The sequence below is a fragment of the Lissotriton vulgaris genome, chromosome 4_1 (genome assembly GCF_964263255.1).
Source record: "Lissotriton vulgaris chromosome 4_1, aLisVul1.2, whole genome shotgun sequence".
Classification (NCBI taxonomy): Eukaryota; Metazoa; Chordata; class Amphibia; order Caudata; family Salamandridae; genus Lissotriton; species Lissotriton vulgaris.
In genome coordinates, this window is record NC_141691.1 from 1,295,563,647 (window position 1) to 1,295,578,473 (window position 14,827).

Genomic DNA, 14,827 nt, shown 5'->3' on the forward strand with positions numbered 1-14,827 from the left:
AAAAGGGGGTGGTGATGAACAGAGTGCTTGAATTAAGCAGACCTCTCTTACCCAGTCCAAAGATCAGGGCTTGATCCATCACTGTTATTTAGCTCACTGCACCATCCCAGCTCAGAACCTGGCTATATGCAAATCAGTCTGTCCCTGGCCCAGTGCATCATGGGAACAGGGCAGACTAAACTACCAAGCCAATTCTTCACCAGAAAGGAGACAAGCTTCCGGGGACCGGTTTCTGGCATTTCAGCCGTCGTCGGCCCGGCTTGCTTGAATCCTGATAGTGCAGTGAGCAAGGGACTCATGTCTGAGTATACCCTGCCACACCTATAGTGGCCAAAACGATTCAGAAAAGGGGGTGGTGATGAACAGAGTGTCTGAATTAAGCAGACCACTCTTACCCAGTCCAAAGATCAGGGCTTGATCCATCACCGTTATTTAGCTCACTGCACCATCCCAGCTCAGAACCTGGCTATATGCAAATCAGTCTGTCCCTGGCCCAGTGCATCATGGGAACAGGGCAGACTAAACTACCAAGCCAATTCTTCACCAGAAAGGAGACAAGCTTCCGGGGACCGGTTTCTGGCATTTCAGCCGTCGTCGGCCCGGCTTGCTTGAATCCTGATGGTGCAGTGAGCAAGGGACTCATGTCTGAGTATACCCTGTCTGTTCATCACCACCCCCCTTTTCTGAATCATTTTTGTCCTCCATAAGCGTGGAAGGGTATACTCAGATGTGAGTCCCTAGCTCATTTCACCATCCGGATTCAAGCAAGCCGGGCCGAAGACGGCTGAAATGCCAGATACCGGTCCCCGGTAGCTTGTTCCCTTCCCAGTATAAGAATTGGCTTGGTAGTTTGGTCTGCCCTGTTCCCATGATGCACTGGGCCAGGGTCAGACTAATTTGCATATAGCCAAGTTCAGAGCTGGGATGGTGCAGTGAGCTGAAAAACGGTGATGGATCAAGCCCTGATCTTTGGACTGGGTAAGAGTGGTCTGCTTAATTCAGACACTCTGTTCATCACCACCCCCTTTTCTGAATCAAGTGGGTAATACAGCAGCCCAAGGGTGTTTCCCTCCAACCTGGACAGAAAGTATAATTGTGCTGATTGATATCAAGAAAGGGGACATACTAAATGTTATCACCCCAAATCCCTTCTGGACTCATCTGCTAAACCTATGGGAAGATTAATTCTAGAAAGACTGGAAACCGGGGCAGCAGACAACCTGGTTCTGATAGATTCGCAGTATGGGTTCAGAAGGGATATTGGCACAGTAGAACAATGCTTTAGTCTAAATCTCCTCATCAGTAAATATGTTATTACTAAGGAAGGCCATATCAACCCACCTCTGTTTTGCAGAGGTGAGCAACGCTTTCAATCTCTCTAATCATGCAAGCTCTGGGAGACAATGGTGAAAATGGGTGACCTACCCCACCCCTCCTCTTCCCCCCCATGATATCATCTCACATTTGTCACAGTTGTACGACTCCTTGACAGCACATGTACGCTATGGAACTAAAAGGGAGTGCATGTCAAGATTAAGAGTCACAAGAGGCATTAGACAAGGCTGTGTCCTTGCTCCTTTCTTGTTCTCATTATATATAAATGGGGTAGACCGATTATTGCAACAAGTGAACACAGATGCCCAGTGAGATGGTAAGTGACACATACCCTTCTATAAGCAGATGATGCGGTGTTGCTGTCTAGAGCCACTAACGCGTACAACGCTTAAGAGACAACTTTAATGCATATTTGGAGGAGATAGATCTGAAACTTTTCATTATGGTATGTGGATAGGGAAGTCAAGAAAGAAAACTCATCACGTTGGGGGAACCGCACTCACAGAATTACGAAATTCCACTTACTTGGGCATCCATTTTCCCCATGGTGGACAGTGAGGTTCCTAGTTGAGAACTGCGAAATAAAATTCATAAGGACATCTGAAGCCCTGTCTAGATTTGCTGGAAAAAAAAAGAAAATAGGGAGCAAATCTGTAGGAGAAATGTTGCTACTATATAAAAGTAAATGCCTATCAGTAGTCACATATGGGGCTGCATTGTGGGGCCCGACAAATAGTACGCTATTACAGACGCAGGAGAATCTTTTCTTGCACAGACTCTTGGAGGTGGGACATTCAATATCTTCTTATATTATCCATAAAGAATTAGATGTACCTTACTTAAGAAAATGCAATTCAGAGAATTCCGATCATTATCTGACACAGAATATGGAGCAAAACGGGTACCAAGTTCACTAAAGAAATTATAGAAGATTGACTATCACTTGAGCATCATGGTAAAATTACCTGGCTAGCGCATGTGAAAAACTTGTTCAAAGAGAAAGATGAAAACATTAGTGCAGAGGACCCCACCAGTATCCTGCAATGTAGTAAAAAGGAACTGAGAATGATCCTCCTAGAGAAAAGAGAAGCTGAACAAGACCTCCCTGGAAAATCAAAGTCCCATATGTACGAAATTTCAGACTTGTAATTCCTAAATAGCGAATCCGAGGAAATCACTATTTGGAAAAATAGCAAATTGGAATTACAAAAGTTGCGATTTCCTCATAGCGATTCCTATGAAGTCGCAATCACTATTCGGAAATCCCTATTTAGGAAATTGGTAAATTGTGATTTCCTAATAGGAGATCGCAATGCTGCAAACAGAATCCTGGAAGCCTCTGTGTGCTTTATTTATACCACTAGGCCTCATCCAAACTTGGAATGGAATACAAATTGTGTTGAATATTTTCTCAAAATTGTCACATTGTATCCTTAGACTGATGGGACATGGAATGTTTATATCATCATTTTATTAATTACCCCAACTAGTAAGGCATGATTTGGTTGCCAGCCATTGGCAGCGATCAAGAGGAAGACTGTGCGGGGGCGTGGCTTGGCCAGCTACAATGGCGGTCGTGCTTTAGGCTCGCTCCGACCAGCCATCGTATATCCTGTTTAATATCCTGCCCCTGGATGTCTAGGTGTACGAATCGACTGTCTGAGGTGCTGCTTCTCAGCTGTGTGGCCCTCCAACAGTGCTGGAAGCCTTGTAGAGCAGCGGCGCAGCCCGAGGCGGAGTGGTGGCCTGGCGGAGGACGGCGCCGGCGGCGCCGGGTCCTCCCGTGGTGTGCTTTGTCGGCGGTGTGGTTCCGGAAGCCAGCGTGACTGAGGTGGAGTTGCGGCAGAGCGCGGCGCTCCCTATCTCCAGGCGCCGGGGGTGGCCCGCTCCCCCGCTATGACATCCGCACCGGAGTAGGTTGAGCGGCGCTGCCGGTGAGCCCTAGGATGGGCGGATTTGGTGCTGCCAGCCGGCAGACTTTATATCTTGGACCGGGCGGCCCTGTGGGACACGGCGGCCATCTTGGAAATTTTGGGCCGGCGGCAGTGAGTCCATACTATCAGACATAGGAGGTGACCCGCTCCTCACCTGCGAGAGTGGCATAGAGGGAGTCGAGTGACGATGCCTGGGGGCACACGGAGGGGCGGCTTGGGCGCAGCCAGCCGGCCGGGACAACTTGCTTGGGCCGGGAGGCCTTGAGGGATGCGGCGGCCATTGGATTCCTAGTCTGTGCCGGTCCGCGGTGAGTCACCATTCCTGGCATAGGGGTGGCTCGCTCCTCCCCTGGAACAGCGGCGCGGGAGGGTGCCATGCGACGACGCCTGGAAGCCCACGGTCGAGCGGATTGGAGGCGACTGGCAGCGGCTACGACTTCCTGGATTGGGTGCCCCTGAGGGAACCAGCGGCAGTTTTCTCTGGCCCGGGCCCGCAGCGGTGAGTTCACTGTATCCTGGCGTGGGGCTGTGGGCAGGGGGGAGCCACGGAGGGGAGGGTGCTCTCTTTCACCCCCCCAGAGAAGATTCGTTAAGGCAGCAGTGATGTTGGACCTGGTGAGCTCGGCGGTCAATTCGGTCCGCAGCGGTAGCGGGAGCCGCAGGGACAAAATACCGCCCTGGTGGTATCTCCTGGTGGTGGCGACCCTGCTGCGGTACTAAGAAGGGCCAACTGCGTGAGTCGGTCGTGCGGGCCACGAAGCAGGGAGGAGGGGTGTGGCCTCCCCGGCTGTGTAGTGAGGTTGCTCCTCAAGTGGCCTGGGTTCCTCGAGACAGCCAGTCACATCGGGGTCCCAAAGGGGGATGTTGCTGATCTGGTGGACGCCTTTTCTGATCCCTGTGCTGCTGTATACGGTTGACCTGCCGGGCTGGTTTCCCCTGACTGAGCACGATACCTCAGGATGACCCGCGATATAGGAGGTAGTGGTAACGCCAAACAGGGCACCACTGACAAATACACCGGTGCGGGGGCCGCTGCCGGGACAGCTGGATCGCAAAGCCAGGTCCCTGATAACGCCTCGCTCATGTCGGCCATTACCCAATCCCGCGACATGATGGACGCCAAGATCGGGGCGTGGAGTCCGATGTCACCCTGTTGCGGCAATACCTGCGGAATGCAGTAGAGCGCATTACTGAAACTGAGACCCGCATCTCGGAGGTGGAGGACGACGTCACAACCCTAAAGACGAAAGCCGCGGCTATGGAAAAGGTACAAAAGTGTCTGGCCCTGCGGGTCGAGGATGCGGAGGGGCGAGCCAGACGGAACAATCTGCGCTTCGTGGGATATCCGGAGGGATGCGAAGGGGACAGCGTGGATCGCTTCTTGACCCGGTGGCTAGAGGGGTGGCTCCCCTCGGATGTGCTTTCACGCTGCTTTGTTATAGAACGGGCACACCACGTCCTCATGCAGAACCCCCCCCCCCCCCCCCCCTTCCCCTCCCCGGGAGCCCTCCCACGGCCAATCATCGCCAAATTCCTGAACTATATGGACCAGGACACTATCCTGCGGCACTCAGAGCTAAGTCCTCCCTCACCTGTGACAATGCCTCTATACTTATTTTTCCAGATTACACACGCATGGTGCAGCAGCGACAATCATTCCTTGCGGCCAAGGCGCGTCTTCGGGACCTTAAGCTCCAATGTGCGCTGCTGTACCCCGCTCGGTTGAGGGTTATCTATCGGTCCCGTACAATATTCTTTGATTCTCCGGAAGAAGTCTTTAAATGGACTGATGAAACTGTGTGGGTGCGACCTCATACGCCACCGGGCATGGACTCTGAATCCTCGTCAAGTGATGCGGCCCGCGGGGGGTCCCGGGGCCAGAAGGGAGGAAGTAGGAGGTCCAGATCCAGGCATAGATCTCGGTCCGGCTCTGCTCTCCGCCAGAAGGGCGCGTCGCGGGAGAAACAGCTGTTGGAAAAATGACTTTGTGAACTTCTTGCCTAGGCGTTCTGATAGACCTGTTCGAACTTAAGGCTGTATCCCGCTCACGTAGTCGTGGACGGGACGGGGTGATGCCCCCCCCCAAAAGTAGTGGGTATTTCATTGGGGATCCATTGGAGGGGGTGGTGTTTGTCCCCCGGTTGGGGACTTGGCCGTGATCCAGCCGCGACCGGTACTTCCATGTTTGGGAGGTATGGGGTGGGGGGTGTGGCGGGGGATTGGGGGGGGCTGGGAGGTAGGGGGGTTGTTTGATTGCGTATTTGTGCTGTTTGCTTGCCTAAATTCATGTGCGCTGAGACGGGGAGGCACCAGAGGGAGGGACAGCGACTCTTCATCATGTCTGACACAGATGGAGGAGGGCGGGTAGCCCCTGATTCTTTGCGCGTGATTAGCTGGAATGTGCGCGGGGCGCTGGATAAAGTGAAGAGAGTGGCTATTTTGCGATATGCTAATAGAGCTGGGGCTGACATGCTTTTGCTTCAGGAAACGCACCTAATGGGCACGAAGGCTCTATGTTTGCAGCGGTTTGGGTTCAACCGGGTTTACCACTTCGTGTTCACGAGGGGCTCGCGGGGTGTTGCAATTCCGATACATCGTAGGGTCCCTTGAACACATGAGAGGCTCTGGTCGGATGCACATGGTAGATATATCATTATACAGTGCAGGATTGGGGCGATTTATTGACGATCAGTAGTGTATATGCTCCACCGCCACTACAGTGGCCTTTGGTGGAACGGCTCCTGACGCTGTGGAGGGCCATGCCAGACACCTTGTCCATAGTGGGAGGAGACTGGAATGACTTAATGGAACCGGGGCTTGACAGATGGAGGAGTGGGGGCATTCCTATGGTGGGAGGTTCATCTACCAAACTTCATTCCTTGACTGTGGGTCTTGACTGGGTGGATGTGTGGAGGCACATGCATGGACCTCACAGGGAATACACTTATTTCTCCGCTGTGCATGATTCTTTCTAGAGGCTGGATTATATTTTTTTTCCCAGGGGGCTCACCTACAGAATAATGTCGACTGCTATATATTGCCTAGAGCCTTATCTGATCATTCGCCTGTAGCACTTACGATTCAGATAGGTCCCGGACGGCAGCCGCTTCGGTGGCAAATGTCGGGGTGGTGCCTCCAAGGGGAGGAGTACAGGGAACATCTGACTAAGGCACTGCTAGGTCATGGAGTTGGTCATCAAACACCTGGACACCATCCCCGAGGATAAGAAGGTCCGGGTGCAGCGCACGCAGAGCGGCTTCGAGCCCTTCGAGAAGCCGGCGAGCCAAGTGAAGAGGGTGCACTCGGAGAACAACGCCTGCCTCAGCTTGAAGAGTCCATCCGCGGGGAAGGAGTCCCCCCAAAGTCCGGCGGCATTCCAGCCTCAGCTCGCCAACAAGTCCCAAATTGGGAAAAGCAGACTCGTATGAAAAACTGGAAAAACTAGGGGAAAGATCCTATGCCACAGTATATATAGGGAAAAGCAAGGTCAATGGGAAGCTAGTAGCACTGAAGGTGATCAGACTACAAGAACAGGAAGGTACTCCATTTACAGCAATCAGGGAAGCTTCACTCTTGAAAGGACTGAAGCATACCAACATAGTACTACTTCATGATATCATCCACACCAAGGAGACACTGACACTTGTTTTTGAATATGTGCACACAGACTTGTGTCAAAATATGGACAAACACCCAGGGGGTCTTCAGCCAGATAACGTGAAGTTATTTTTGTTCCAGTTGCACAGAGGATTAGCATACATTAACCGGGGCTATATTTTGCACAGAGACCTGAAACCGCAAAATCATCTTATCAGTGACACAGGGGAGTTGAAGCTTGCGGACTTTGGTCTTGCTCGAGCCAAGTCAGTCCCCAGTCAAACATACTCCAATGAAGTGGTAACCCTGTGGTACAGACCTCCAGATGTTCTTTTGGGCTCCACAGAGTACTCCACCTGTCTTGACATGTGGGGAGTCGGGTGCATTTTTGTAGAAATGATCCAAGGAGTCGCAGCATTCCCAGGAATGAAAGACATCCAAGACCAGCTAGAACGAATATTTCTGATTCTTGGTACTCCCAATGAAGACTCCTGGCCGGGTGTCCATTCTTTACCACATTACAAACCAGAAAGAAGTACGACAGTTTGTTTCGTTATCCATACATTGAGATATCACTATTTAGAAGTGACATCTGTAAGAAAGTTAGGGCACAATCTTTTCTGTAGGGTATGTAGTAGAGTATGAAACTGTAAGCTTTAAATTGTCATCATTCTTGATCTCCTTTATTTCAACATTGTAGAATTCTTTCTTATTTCCTCATGTTTGAAACTATGGATAAATCCACACATCCCTTCATAGAAGCATCCTCTGACTTTGTGAATCAGGATCTAGCATGATTTGTGCAGGTTCCACCTTTTGAGTAAATAAACAAAAAGCTGAGCTGAAAGCAAAATTCCTGGATAATTTGACAAGGAAGAGAGCTTCTGCCAGTGGATCCATGCTAACTGTCATGTTTTTCAGTAGATATTCCCTCACTGAAGGTATTCCATCCTACCTAGCCTTGGTGACTAGGCCATCCCACAAGTTTGTCCTAACCAGACTGAGGTTTGGAATAGTACATCACCTGGTGGCCCTACCTAACCTTAAGCAACATCCCAAAGGTCCATGTTTGTGTGACGGCATATCCAAACAGAGCACCTTGCACTTTCTATTAATATGTAAACTATACATGAACTTTCGTATTACCTGTCTGAAACCTATGTTTGCCAAATATGGTGTACGTACAGTTGATGAGGCAATGAGTCGTATTTTTAATATGAAATACTATCAGTATGCGAAAAGTCATGATATTCTAATGCACTTGGTCCGTATTCTATGACATTCTTTTGATAAATTGTTGATTCATGTATTTTTAATATGTGCTTTTATGGTCATTTTATATGTTCCGAATAAATCTTCATGAATTGAAATTGACTAAGGCAATAGCGGACTATCTTGTGACTAATGTTGGGTCCGTGGACTCTCCCGCGACTCTTTGGGAGGCTTTGAAACCGACGTTGCGGGGTATTGATATCGCTTGGTGCATGGCGGCGAGGAAGGAGCGGCAACGAGACGAGCTTTGCGGCATATTAAGAGGGTTTATATGCGCCACAGGAATATCTCCCAGAAGAGACTATCCAAAAGTTTATTGATGATCTCCTACCCCCACCCCCGGGCTGTCTCGGACTGGGTGCGGGAGCAGCTGGATAGACCCCTGTCAGATGACAAATTGAGTACAGCCTTGGGGGAGCTGCGCCCAGGGAAGGCTCCGGGCCCAAATGGCTTCCCGAGTGAATTTCTTTAACGCTTTTTTGTGCAGTCGGTCCCAACTTTCGACCGGTGGTTGAGGTGGCGCAGGAAAGCGGCTCGCTTCCTCCGGATTGGAGGCACGCGGAGGTGGTAGTGTTTCTTAAACCGGGCAGGCCTCCAGAGCAGCATGAGTCCTATTGCCCTATATCCCTCCTTAACATTGAGGCCAAGGTGTTGGCTAAGGCTTTGGCCAACAGGCTCAGTACGCATATTACAGACCTGGTGCATCCGGATCAGGCAGGATTCATACCTCAGAGGGCAACCCACCATAATATGAGGGCATGTTGCGATATCGGCCTGGAGGCAGCTTGGAGGGCCAGCAGCTTTACTACTAGCTGATATGGATAGGGCATTTGATTCCCTGAGTTGGGTGTATCTGTTTGCTCTGCTGCGACGCCTTAACTTTGGCCCGTGTTTCATGGCCTACTTGCGGCTGCTATATACAGATCTTACGGCGTCTGTGCAGGTGGGGGGGAAATATCTCGCTTTTTTAAGATCCAACGGGGCACGAGTTAGTGGTGCCCACTCTCCCCATATTTGTTCGCGCTCGCCATGGAGCTGTTGGCGGCGTGGGTGCGCATTGATGCTCAGCTCAAGGGCTTCAGATGTGCACCCGGTATTACCGATAAGATAGCGCTGTATGCCGACGATGTCTTGTTCTTCCTTAGATTTAGATAGGTCGGAACCACGACTGCTTCGAATCTTGCAGATTTTTGGCGAGACCTCTTGGCTCTATATGAACCCGAGCAAATATACGTTATGGGTCCTAGTCGATAAATGTGGGGTGGGGGACTGGGCTTTGGCTCTCCAGCTCGCACCTGGGGGATGAAATATCTGGGGGTCTATCTCTCAGCTTCCCCAAATGTGTCTCGAGAGCGGAATTTAGCCTCTGTGTGGGAACGCACACGAGAGGATCTCAGGACATGATCTCGCATGCCCCTGATGATTTACGGTAGATCAGCTATTTTCAGAATGGTGGCGCTCCCTCGTCTTCTATATCAATTACAGAATCACCCCTGTTTGCTTTCGCCGCGCTGGTTCCAACAGGTCAATTCGGCTTTGGGTGGGTTTCTTTGGGGGGGGGGGGCAGTCCGGGTAGCCCTGCGTACGTGTTTCCTCTCCACAAACACCGGGGGGCTCGCGACGTCAGATGTCCTTTCCTACTATCAGGCAGCACACTTGCTGGTGCTTAACGAGTGGTGGTACGGAGACAGAGGAGATCCGGTATATGCGGTAGAGCGATACTTGATGGGCACTAGATCATTACACACGCTGCTATACTCCGCGCCATTGCGACGGTGCCTTCCCTCGACCACGCAGGTGGTATTTCATGTCTGGCAGCGGACTCTGCATAGAATGGAGTGGTGGAATGTTTTGACCCGGGAGACGCCTCTTTGGGGTAACGGACGGCTGACTCAACTGGAGACGCTTCAGGGTTTCCAGGGGTGTGACTCTATAGGGATATCGTCCCTAGGGGACGTGATGGCAGACCTGACACTTAAATCCTTTCAAGAGCTAAAAGATGAGTATGGGATGCCGTGGTCCCAATTCTTCAAGTACTTGCAGTTTAGACACGCACTGACACCTCTTCTGGTGGGTCTGGAGTCCCTTCCCGAATTGAGTCCAAAAGAGGCAAATGTGTTTATGGGTGCACTGCCAGACCGCAAGATCTCTCGCATATACCAGACACTGGTTCATCACTGCTCCACTGATTTACAGCGGCTCCAGACAACATCGCTCCCCATCTTCGCAAGAAACCTCAAAACCTGGCTCTTCAACAGACCCCCTCCTTGATGGAATGGAACCTGCACCAAATTGCACTGCCGCACCAGGAAACTATAGAGCCCTTCCAGGGCGGGGAGCAGTACCGTTATACAGATATAAGAAAAGTTAGACATAAGTGATAGTGTGTTAGAGAAACTATGAGATAATGGATATTAACAAATGTTTTATCTTATGGAAAGCAAACCTTTTTGTATAGCTAATTATGAATCTGCCACCTCTCTGAAAGTTTCAGACATGATGTATCTCTTCTGCGTTGCAGTGCCAAAACTCTGTCATTGCTCCAATTTCCTATACAGGCTTCAGGTAAAGGCGCCTGGACCCTGCAAGCCACTCATGCAAGGCACTACATCTAGATGGAACTCAGTTGTTACATTTTGTGTTAAAAACTGTCCAAAAGTAAGAAGTCCACACACACTAATCAAGCGGCCCTGTGAAAATGAATAAGAATGCCCATTTAAAGCCCCTAAGGGGTATTTTGGGTGCCGTTTTGATGTTTGCACCAGGTTACCACCAGTTTGAAATAGATGGTAATGGCATTTCCTGAATGCCCATGTCGCAATTAGGAAATGTTGTATAAATGTAGTTATGGAAATTGCAACCAGGAAATCCCTATTTGCGAATTCCAATTTAGTGATTTCCAAAATCTCCTGGGTAGAAATCAAATTTTGCTACAGCGTATATGCCTTTTGTACATACTGAAAGCCTTTTTCACATTTAGTAACAGCCCGAATGAGCTTTTCTGTCCGTTAAGAATGGCAACATCGTTTTGTACATTTGGGCCTAAATCTGGCATATGCAGATACTACTCAGGACACACGTAACAAAGCATCCAGAGGTATCTGATCATCAGGACTAACACACAGGACAGATTCTACCTCCCTGGACTACGGTTAGGCATTATTCATCATTTGGTCGCCTTCCCTAAAATGTCGGCATGGTATGAAAGATCACATATATGCCCTTGTGATAGGAAAACTTTCCAATCCACTTTGCATTTGATGATGATCTGCGATTTCTACAAAGATTTTTTTTAAAACAACTCTGTGGCCACTGCTTTCACCGATGAAATGTATTTACTACCAAGGTGGTTTTAACTTTTTATGTACACTGAAATATGTTGCTACATGTTAGACAGTCTCTTCATCAATCAGAAGAAGGTAATATATTTCACATTTAGAAAGATTAACTTGTGAGAAAGAACATTGATGCTAATGTTGACCATTCCAACACCTTTTTGACCTATACCTTGTCATTTATATAACTCTTGCACTTTTGTACATCGGAATGTCCCTTGCACTAAATGCAGCATATCAAAATGCACTTATGACTACTAATGGGTTTCTCTTATCATCGTGATCTAGATAGGATGCTGGTTTTCAACATTGTCGATTATTTATAGATATATATATATATATATTTTTTTTTATTTATTCGACTTCCTTTGCGATCTTGCATGTTTGATTGTTTTATACAAATATGCATTTTACGAATTTAAGATTGAAAAGGAACTCATTTTTAACCTGACTATAACAAGATGCTAATTTGTTTATAAGGTTTTACAAAAAACATACTGTGTTTTTATCCTGTAGTTGGTATTATTTGAGGGATTCGCGTTAATCCGAATATTTATTACTGGATTTGGTTTAAAATATTTTGTCTTTAGTCCCATTGCCTTGTGTAGACTGGAGATTGTAAATTTTAAAAAGTAGCTTTTTTAACTAGGTGCCTTTCTTTATAATCCAGGGTTGAGGGTGTAGGTTTTTGGAATACTTACCTAGATTAAGGAGCCCTCTCTCCAGGATGTTCACTCAGTTTACTGTTCTACCTTCAGTTTTTCTTTGGTTTACTCAACTGCTATGCACGCTCAAAAGCGAGTTGTTCATAACCTATTTCCTTACTTTTGTACTCTTCATTTTCATGCAGATATGTTTTAGGAATTTATTTCCACAATTCATAAATAACCATCTCATTTGGGTGTCTGTTAAACAATGTATTATCTCCAAATTATTATCTCCAAATTATTGTTTACCAGAAGACCTAACAGAGCGGAGTGTGCTTTTTTCCCTGTCTGCACTTTATAAGAGAGGTCATATCAAGCATTTTAGAGTATAGACCTTAAATATAATGCTGCAAAGCTTACAACATCACCCAAAATGTTGTCACGCGTAGCCAAACCCAAAGCTATTTTGGTAGCCATATGTGAGTTCCTTGGTCGCAGTCTATTTACTCGTTCAAGTACTTCATTTGTAGAATCTTCTGTTCCAATAATCTTCACAAACATTTCCTAGATGATTTACACGGCATCTTTAACTTCTGTCCTTCCAGCGATGTCATAATTGTGGCAGTTTACCCTCCCAGGTTTGTGTACAAAATATTTGTATTGGAAATCCTTTCGCTCCAGTTTTGGATTAATTTGCATGTGCCTCTTCATAGTCCCTTTAGCTGCTATTTTGACATTTTGTGTAAAGTGCTTTTTCTCTTTTTACTTTTTCCAGTTTGTGTTAATCATGGTTTGTAAGTGCCTGAATAAGTCGTTTTAAGTTTATTGCTTTCTCATCTCAACAGCCCATATGCCTTAGTAACATTTTAGTCTCTTAAGCTTGCTGATTGTGTGCTCTGGGACATCATCGCTCTTGTGTCTCGTATAGGATTTTTCTTTGCTTAATTTTGTTTTTTTTGTGTAGCTCTGATGGATGCCATTGATGTCCTGTTGATTGGCGTCTGTATCCTATCTCCCACCACACAGCTTTAGCCGACGGGACTCCGTAGTTGACTGCTTTGATAACACCAGGAATTGGGCTCCTCTTGTCAGAGGGATCTTTGGCACCTTTCCATGGCCCCATTTTTCATTGTTGTTGAGTTCTATTCAGAAAGTGGTGTTCTGGCTATTAAAGAGCACATACTTATCCACCAGTCGTATCCCTGTGTAGTACTTGGCTGCAGAACAAATATCCTTTCCTATACTCTTCAAACCATGTGTCCTCTGTCTCCCAGAGCAAGAGCCCATCTAAGTTGCGTTGCAGCTTATGGCTCTAAACAGCCCTTTGGTTTGTCAGGCCCACTCCTAGAATGTATGTTTCCCGTCACAGAAGCCCTCCACAACACAGCAGCACCTTGTGGCCTCTGAAGATTCTGTTGCTCTCCAGGTCACTGATTGTGTAAGCATTCTCAAGTCACAGTGGGGGCTCTCTTTTCTTTTTCTGCTGCTAACAGTTGGTGAGATAACATGATTTGCTGATTATTTACACAGTATGATACCGCTGCACTGGCTATAATATACATACAGACGCTTTCTCAGGATCGTGGAGTCATTGAGAGTTCCTCCCCATGACTGAGCAGTGTGCCAGTTCTTCCAGTCTGAAGCAGATGCTTGTTCACAAAAACACATTTTCATTCTCACACAGTGACCTTAAATAGCATGGTATTCCCTTTCTGATATTGGGGGCGAGGTCTGTTTAATGCTTGGGCATTGGTTAATTTTCATGTATGTGAAGCCCTGGTACATCCTGATCCCATAGAAGAATATGGGGCATAAGTAATAGTTGTCAAGTCAAGTCAAGTCAATAAGTCTTTATTTCGACACAAGTCATAAAAGACATTACAATAAAACAACAATCAATTAAAAAAAAAATAGAACACTTCATAATTATTACATCCAGATGTCCTTGAAATCAGTAAGAAATCATGGGTTAACTATTCAATCATGCTTTATACAGGGTGATCTAAACACAATTAAAAAAATATATATATAGTATATTTAAAAAGTTCATTAACCCATTTAAAAATTATTGCATAGTTAAAAACTAGTACTTTCAATCAAAAGAACAGGTTAGGACACTGCAGTCTATATTTGCTTCAATTTGTCTCTGCGTATGGTCCACATCCATTTTAAAAACTTTGCAAGTGCAATAACCATACTGTCGGAGCAATCTGTTTTTACAATCCTGAGTGCCATAATACCACTATGGATACCTTTTTGTATGCAGATAGGTTTAATCCATTTATGACGTGGAGCTTTATAAGCTGGACATATGAACAGAACATGTGCTATGGTTTCCGATTGGGTTGTACAGAATGGACACTGATGGTGATCTTTGTTGCTTGACCACTTACTCGTAAATGTGTTGATAGGAAGAGTTCCTACCCTATATTGATGAAAAAGCTTTCTATCATTGGGGATGGTGATGAGGTCCCAATATCGCTCATATTCAGGAATATGTTTAAGTTACAAGAAAGCCCTGGTTAATGATGCATCAGTATGTGTTTGAAATTCCCTTTGGGTGATGTTAGTCCAATACATCTCTTTCAGGGCCTTCCGTGATGGGAAAATATTTTCTGACGGATTTTCCCAGAGTTGCTCCATTCCCAGGACTTTATATTGCTACTTGACCTGTTCAAACCATGATATTTTACCCCCTGTGTCCAGA

At 47.1% G+C, this 14,827-nt stretch overlaps 1 protein-coding gene and 1 pseudogene across 2 annotated transcripts in view; both read left to right on the top strand.

Moving 5' to 3' along the window:
* Window positions 1–14,827, top strand: part of ZNF622 (zinc finger protein 622) — a 240,415-nt gene that overhangs the window by 186,107 nt on the left and 39,481 nt on the right. The gene's annotated exons all lie outside the window — the stretch shown is intronic.
* On the top strand, window positions 6,452–13,152 carry LOC147723145 (cyclin-dependent kinase 14-like; annotated as a pseudogene).